Source organism: Pinus tabuliformis, chromosome 6 (assembly GCF_031772625.1).
Source record: "Pinus tabuliformis cultivar Carrire ecotype Pingquan chromosome 6, CPIR1, whole genome shotgun sequence".
NCBI lineage: Eukaryota > Viridiplantae > Streptophyta > Pinopsida > Pinales > Pinaceae > Pinus > Pinus tabuliformis.
This window is the reverse complement of record NC_142292.1, coordinates 598,556,176-598,565,130: the sequence shown is the minus strand read 5'-3', so window position 1 is coordinate 598,565,130 and position 8,955 is coordinate 598,556,176.

The following is an 8,955-nucleotide window of genomic DNA, read 5'->3' as shown; positions in this document are numbered from 1 at the left end:
ATATGGACGATGCATTGGCAGAAGGTCTTGTTTCGAGGGCATTTTTGGAGTTAACAAAAAAGCGGCCATTTCAAATATGTCCAAGAGAACTGACAGAGATCCATTATGAAATAGGTGGCCACCTCCTTGTGAGGCATTATACAATGACTGATTACATAGGATAGAGGGATTCAAACAGATAGAGGTAGGGGAACCAGAAAGTTGGGAAGCAGAAACGAACAGTCAGTGAGCATACTGGCTTTAAAGCCACAAATTGACAAAGAGAGAAGCAAGTGAGGAGCAATGAGTAGTAGGCAGTAAGCCGAAAGTAGAGAGAAGAAGCTGAGTTGACCTACAGAAGTGAAGGCAGCATCGAGCCAGAGACAGAGAGAGTCATAGAGTCTATGTACTCCAAAGAAGACTTGAGAGGTTCAAACAAACTCCTATGTATATGCCTGTGATGTATTAAGTCTCAAATTGATCTCATACTACTATGACCAATAGAGGTCAAGAGTCAGTAAGGAGAGTTTGTGTACTCTAGAGACTTGGGGAATCCAAGTACAATCTTATTGATTTGCATCTATCATGTGAGACTCAAATTGAGTTCACTGTTGTAGAAACTCTACTTTGAAAATATAATAGAGAGGCCACCACTGAAGGCTGGACCAGGATACATAGCCCAAGAGTATTGGGTGAACTCCTTATTAAACTTGTTGTGTTTATATGTGTTGCCTATTATGTTTTCCTTACTTGCTTCATTTCCTTTGTATTTTGCAATCTTATCGATATGTTGCATAAAATAACATAGGCACATCCATGCACATGAGTCTGTAATACCTTATTAATTGTCTTAGATCAATTCCAGATTAGTTAGAAATCTTCACAAGGCATAATTGGATGGGGTATTTTAAAAAATTAAGAGGGTATGATGATGAAGTGGCCCGAGAGTTTGCTCTCTCCATCATTACACTTACCATAGTCCATGCCACTATTGTGGTAAGATACCTCTCCATAGAGATCACCCTTGAACTCATCAGCAGAGTTACCACAATTCCCCTAGGAGTACCATGGAGGAAGGAAGACAAGGGAGATAGCGAGATTGCTAAGAGGAAATTCTTTTGAGAAGGTGAGGAACCCATTGAAGACAAGAATGGAGTAAGGATAGAAAGCTTGCCATATCCTTGGAATGAGGTGAGCTACCAACTTACCAAATACATATCATGTGAGGGTAGGTATAGTGTGGTCTATGGCTATCACTTTAGGCTTCTTGAAGAGTTGAGGTTTGGATCAGAAACACCTCCTCACCATAGGCTCAACATACCATACTTCCTTATGTAATCACTAATAGACACAAGCACAAAGGTGCAAGAGGGAAGTTCCCAACAATTACCTCATCATGGGTTAATCAAAATCATCATAGAATATTCCCTCCAAAACCTCAAAATTCCTATCCAATGGTCAATTTTCAGAGACATGCAGATAGAGGAGGACATCAAGGCTCTTGCATATGATGTTATTCCTATTGTTAGTGAAAAGGATGAGGAAGAGACTGAAGCAGAGGAAGAAGAAGCAGAGCAGGATGAAGATGAGATAAATGAGGAGGAAGATGAGGAAGAAGAGGAGAAAGAGAAAGATAATGATGAGGAAATAAAGGAAGATGACAAAGAAGAGACTAATAAACAAGATGAGGAGCTAAAAGGAGAAGAGGATAGGAAAAGGGCAATGAAAAAGAGGAGGTAGAAGACAAGGAGGAGTCACTTAGGGTGTCTCTAGAGGCCACTGAGAGAGAAGAAGTAGCTGCCCTCATAGATCTTAACACCCCTATCAAATAGAAAGGAAAAAAATAGAGGAAAACCCCCATATATTTTAGGACAAGGAAAAGCACAATGATAAGGCAAGGGAAACCCCAAACACCAACCAAAATTCCCATTGTGATTGAGGACTCACCTAAGCATTAGGAGAAAATTCCTCCTCCTAAGTCTCGTATCACCTATGTGAGAAGGCCTATAACTAGATCCACCTCACCCATTGGCAAGGCAAGCCAAATTTTCTCACAACTTATTGTTATAACACCATTAACCACTCTTGGTATATTTGATGCTCTGTTTATGGCCTAGGGCAACCATTCCTTCTAGACTTGGTCCAAAATCTTAAAAAACAATGTTTTATTCCCTATATGCTACTTTTCCCTGTGATAAAAGCATGTACACGTGGGTCATCATATACCCAACCCATGTACATATGTTAAAAGACATTCAAAAAAATAAATTTCCTTAATTTCAGGTGGAGTTCACGAGTTTTACCTGTTACTCACCTCCTATTGCTCGTGGACCAACTGTTTCCCAACTGAAAAAATACTAACTTGGAGAGGTAGAAATAAACCTCCATGGGAAGGCCTTAAGGGAGAAAGGATGAGTTATTGATACTATAGTGAGATTATCCTTGATCAAGTCTAAAGAATCCCTGTGCCTACTACACTGCCCAAAGCTTCAGGAAACCCTTGTTTCCTTAATTATAGATATCCCCCATCTTACTTGAGATATCCTAGGGTTGGTGATGGAGGAAGATTGTTGAAGGCCAGGAAAGGAACGATATGGAAGACGGTTTCGCTTGGAGCAGGAGAAGGACTCAGGTCGTATTTATCCACCTTATCTATAGCTTACTTCAATAAAAAGGAATGTTGTTCTATTTCTGACATGAAATGTGTTTATGCATCAAAGTTATGTTGTAATTAATTTATGAATCTTATATTGATGTATAATTAGTCATTAATTTATATGATTTAAAGTTAACATCATGTATATCCTTTATGTTTCTACTATCATGTATGTTCTATTTGAATAATTTTCAGGTTTCAAGAACATTGGGAGAAGTTGAGGGTTTACACCCTGTGGGCTCTACCCAAATGAAGGACATCAGGTAAGGACACTCCTATGTGATTTAGTAGAATAAGGATGTTTAATGATTGTTTGAGAATTTCTTTTTGAGGTTTTCCCTCTGTTGTGTTGGGGTTCTCAACCCAAAGCCCTAGGGTGGTTTCACCCATAGCAAAATTGGCGACTCCACTGGGGATAACAATCTTGTTATTCCTGGTTTGGGTTGTTTTTTCTCAATCAGGGTTCACTTTCTTAATTCCTTCCTTTTACAGTATTGTTTGGTCCATTACTGTCCTAGGCATCAAGTCTGATCTTCTTTATCAGACCTTGATTTTTTGTTTTTTCACATAAAGCTTTGTATATGTAGTTTATGTTGTTTACAATAGTGTATAAACATAGGTTTCTGTAAAGCAGACTCAGGTATGTGCAAGTTTCCTATATTAGAAACATGTGTGTGCACTCTTGTGTCTTTACACAGTTGCGTATGCAATTTTTTGAATTATTTTTTAAAATCTTTCTACCCAGTTAGGTTTACTGCCTGGTGATTTCTATTGTTATATGGTCCTTGGCTGTCTGGAGATTCACTTTTCCTGCAAGATTTCTTTTTCAAAATATCTTTCTCACTGAAAAGATTTGGCCTAGGTTTGCTTCTTAAGCAAGTTTGTAGTTTGTATCCTGGTGTTCAAGGCTTCGTTTTGAAGTTCTTGGTTGTTCTGGTCTTCCAGAACAGGAAATTATTTTTAATTTTGTTTTCAAGCCTGGATTTCAAGTTCTTTTGCTTTTCTTTCCCTTGTTTGGTGGCCTTATTTCTTTTCTTGCTTTTTGAGAGTTTCTTTTTGACAAGTTTGAAAGTATTTCTTTCTTGGCCTTTTGGTCAGTTTGTCAAAATCTTTTGCTGCTATTTGGGTCAGTTTGTACAACTTGTACTCTTTCTTGTTCAAGTTTTGTTCATTTTCGAGTTTATAACTTGCAAGAGTAAAATACACCTTATGCTTATTTATTGATCTTTTGAGTTTTAGTGGCACTTTTCTGAGTTCAAAAAGTTGTTTTGTTTCTTTAAAAGAAAAAGTTTTAAAAACGTTGCTTGTGTTTTTCTTTTTCCAAGTTTTTGGTTTACGGTTTCTTTTGTTTTATTGTTGAAAAGTGAATTGCAATCTTTTACAATTTGTTATTCTTTCTTTGAAGAGAGATTTGTTGTAAAATTTTGTACTCTTCAGTCTTAAGTTGACTCATTGATTCTATAAAGAGTTGTATTTGCTTTTAAATGTTGGTTAGGATCTTGCATCATCATTGTTACTTGCATTAGGGTAGTTTTCATTTTAAGGCATTCTTAGTCTTTTTAGTTTTTGGGTGTGTGAAGATTGTTTCAGAAAAGAAAAGAAAAATATTGTGCTTTATATAAGTTTTCATAGAACCCAAGTAGAGATCACTCTTCATCGAAGAAAATGACTGCATTCATATAGTTAGTTTTCTATTGATTTCTTTTGTGTCATAAAAACATCATCAGTTTCACTCCAATATTTACCCCTGACTTAAAGAAAAGCTATATAAAATCAAGTGATTAATAAAATGAACTAGAAATTTTATTGTTATAATTAGAAAACACCAACAAGTTTAGGTTCATTAAGGCCTTGGATTAGGTGAGAGGAGAGTTAACTCTCCAAGGCCGCTCAAATTACAAAACGTAGAAGTTGAATAAAGAGCGAAACCCAATATTGTTAGAAAGACTGGGAAAGCTCTATGACTGGGAGTTAAGCATGAGGGAGAGTGAAGACAAGAAAGAGAGATATCCCCTCTGCTACTTATTGGATCCCGCCTCGTCACTGTTCCACCCGGATTTTGATACGAGTTGGTATCCATAGTTGCCTATCCTAGGAATCTCATAAGTGGCTGCGAAGGGGAATTCCGTGGCACTTGAGGCTGACGTTTCATCATGTTCAACAGTACTTGTAGAGGGTACCCTTACGAAGCTTGGGTGCTTGCACCAGTAAATGCTGTTGTTTGGAGGTCAGCATAACTGCTTCTGATACCTTCACTAGTAAACCTAGGGCGTAATTGCCCTAGTCTATTTTTGTAAGACCCTTGATTTTGACTTTCTTGTATTTCGATGTCCAATCATAATCACCCGGAGTGAAAATACTTGAGAGTTGTTTGATTGCTTGTATCTTTAGGCGCTTTTAGAGAGTGTTCTTTTCTCCTAGTTGGCCTAGATTTATAATTTTTTTTAGTATCTCAGTAGATTTTTTAAAAATAATTCAAAGTGATTGATCGACTAGCTTGTCGATCTAGGAGACCTCGCGGGCTATCACCTACGAGTCCTGAGCCTTCTCCTGTAAGGCATAGAAGCAATACTACTAGTGGTTTTCAACCAGTGGTAGCAAGCGCATCGAAGATTGATCCTCTGGTTGGAGTCATTGATTCACAAGATAGACCTGGCACAAGTAGAGAGTTAGAGAGGAACACTCCAGTTCTTTCTCGAGTCCTCTTCTGGTCAGAAGATATTATTGAGGTTGAAGAGCTTTCCAAGTTAATTGTAGCTCCTAATTCTCCTCTTCCTCCTGATCATCCAGACGTTCCATTATACGTCGGAACTCTGACCAATAGGCCTTTGAGCCTAGGTTTACACCAATATATTCCTTCGATGACCACTGCTAGAAGCATCGCATCCACAACAAGCATTATGAGTATGTAGACTCCCATATCTGTAAAAGGAAGAGGATAAATTTCTATACCTTCTGTTACTCCTAGCACTAATATATTTGGTTCTGCTTACATTCCATCATCGAGTGAAAGTTCTCCAGCTGTTGCCTCTGGCATTAGATTTTTCCTTTTTGGAATGTCGACCAGTGTGATTCCTTCAGTTCCTTTGAGTATTCCATCAGCTGCTTCCACATCTATGGCGATTGGATCGACTTATTTTCAGGGTTTCTCATTTATGGGTGGTCATATACCACAATCCAACCCAACAGTAGGATCATTGCCTTTTTCCTTTATAGGTAAAGGTAATAATCCATTTCAAAGTTGGACAAACCTTGCAGTTAGTGGTTTAGGAGCCAGGAATCAATCTTATTTCAGTCAACAGGGGAATATGCCATATTCTTCTATCAATTATTTTCAAAACTTTTCTCCCTATGCTAATGCATGGCATCCTTATTAGCGGATTTCTACTCCTTTTAACACTTCGTTGGGGGTAACTTTACTAGTTACGAAGGGTTTGCGGTAGGAGTTGGTCAAACTTTGAATTTTTTTGGATCACAAGGATATCCTTATGGTTTATTTAGGTCTACGAATTACTTCAGACAACCTGGTGCCTTCACAAATCCAGGTCATTCTTTTCAGAACATTGGGAGTTTCGCCCACACCAGGTGGAATCATGAGGGTCCACCATGACTCCCTTTTTCGGAAACATTAAACTTGCTAGACCTCACTAAATTAACTAATGATCCAATTAGGTATAACCCGGTTTGGCCTTCGGTCCCAACCAAACATCCCTGTGATATCCCAAAATTCGAGGGGAGACAGGTGAAGATCTGGGTGACCACGTAACCACTTTCCACTTATGGTGTTCATCTAACTCCCTAATAGACGGTTCAATCAGGTTGAGATTATTTCAACGTACCCTAAATAGAAATGTGGCTAAGTGGTACATGGAGCTACCAAGGGGCACCTTGACTTCTTTCGGTGATTTGGCTACTATCTTTTTGAACCATTTTCAATTACATGTCCGATATGATGTCGGAACTGAGCTTCTAACTAATTTCCAACAAGATAAGGAAACTCACATTTCTGATCAGATTCAGGGATGGAGGAGAAGGAAGAGGCTCATCAAAGCCAATATCTCAAAATAATTCCTTCTCAAATGGTTTCTTAAAACATTACAACCTGAGATCTCTAAGGACATGTCCCTCTCCAGTGTTTTCACTGAAGAGAAGGCTATTTTTAGGGCCCAACAGTTAGAACTGATCTATTCTTATTCTAGGGTTCTTAAAAAAATTCTACCTGATGCTCCTAGATCCAAGGTGGATATAGCCAAACTGAAGCCAGGTCCCCATGCAAATGGGCTAGTTGGATCAATTGATGTAAACACGGTTAACCTGCTAAATCAATTGCAACAGTTGTCTTTACAAACTGCTTCCTCTATGCAGACATCACCATCCACATCTACACCTTCTCAACCTACATCTATAAATGTCATCCAAACTTCTAACCCCAAAGAAAATCAACAATCCGATGGAAAGAAGAAAAGATGAGGTAGGAAGAAGAACTAGGATGGGAAGGGCAATGCCAACAAACCCAACATTGATGCCGGAGAGGGTAGGAAAGAGTCCAAGAAAAAGGTAAAATTCTCATGTAAGTTATACAATGGGGATCATTTGACTCATCTATGCCCTAAGATCCAAGATGCTCAATGCTTATTAGCACAGCAAGGGTCTTCTAACTCCCAGGATGTTCTCACTAACCCTTTTCCCTAAGGGTAGCGATTACATGCTGGTTCAAATTCTAATGTTGGTACCCCCATAGGAGGAAACCAGGAAGGTGACATTTCATCAAATGTTTATATAATGAGCTCGCATATCAATGTCACTACGTGATCACGTTATTACGGTGAATCATAATCATCTAAGGCTAAGTCTGCTTCCGATGCCTCAGATCCACTCCATTTTGAGAGGCCCTATATTGAGTCTATACCTCGGATGCTGAAGGGCTCTGCAAAGCACTCGACCATTAACCTTAATGCTAAGGCAACCTAGAAGTACTCGATTGTAGAAGACCTAGCTCAAATTCCTTGTTCTATGTCATCGTTAGAGGTACTCCAGATGTGCCCCACTCAGAGAAGAGCTTTGCTCTTAGCAATCGGAGCAGTAGATCCTAAAAATTCTCTTGTGCTCACTTTTGATATGTCAAATGTCAAAAAGAGACTTCCCCATCATATGGATTTCCAGATAAAGTCTATATACCAAAATACCAATATCTTTCGAACCGTTATAGATGAGGGAGATTCCACATGCGTGATGTCCATGTCATGTTGGAAAGTCATTGGATCACCTCAAGTTTTTCCTTCACAAACTCTATTGACGGCATTTGATTGACATTTTCATAGGTCGCACGGGATTATTCCAGCCTTTCCCATATGTGTTTGGGGAAAGGTGGTAAATATTGAGGTAGAAATTGTAGATTCGAACCTAGATTACAACCTCCTCTTAGGCAAGAATTGGATTTACGAGATGGATGCCATAGTTTCATCATTATTTTGCATCTTTTGTTTTCCTCATGAGATAAGGATTGTAAAAGTTGATCAGATGGATTATTCTCCAAGTGATTCTCACGCATCTTTTGACTCTACTATTCCATTAGTGGACAATCCCAAGCAGCCTATTGAGAATTTAGGAGTTGAGATGTACTCTTATTTAATGGGTATTTTTGATATTCCTGCTCTTTCAGCTAGAATCAATGTTATTTCATCCTCTAGGGAACCTTCTCGAAGTGAGTTCTTTCGAACTCATTATTTTTTGGACCCTTTGCCCTTACCTTCATCTACTAAAACATTAGATGGAGGAAAGGAAGGTGGAATGGCATTCCCCATGTCTGCAATAGAAATTGGTTATCAATCTATCTTTAACTCTACAGAATCCCATCCTACTCCTTTCTCACGAGAGGAGTTAGATGGGGATGTGGCCCTAGCCTAGACCCTTGATTCAAAATCAACTCAAGATTGCCTAGATATAGTCTTACCATCTGAGGAAGAAATTTTGGAGGCAATGATGGGTGTTGATAGACCATGGGATGATTTACATCATCGTTCATATTTCCTCCCTCATTTGTGCGAAATTGAGTCAAGTTTGTCTAGTCTATCGACTAGTGATGTTCATATAGTTTTAAACCCTTTGGCTCCAACACAGTTTTCTGCTGAAGGTAACATGTTTGTTATCTCATGAACTGTACCTAAAAACATCTCTAGGAATCCTAAAATAATTGAAAATGTCTTCATCAAAGCTGACTGTTCCCCTAAGGAAATTCAAATTTACACTGATCTCTTCAAAGAGTTTCGTGATGTGTTCGCTTTGTCTTATGAGGAAATTCTTGGAATAGATCCAGCTAT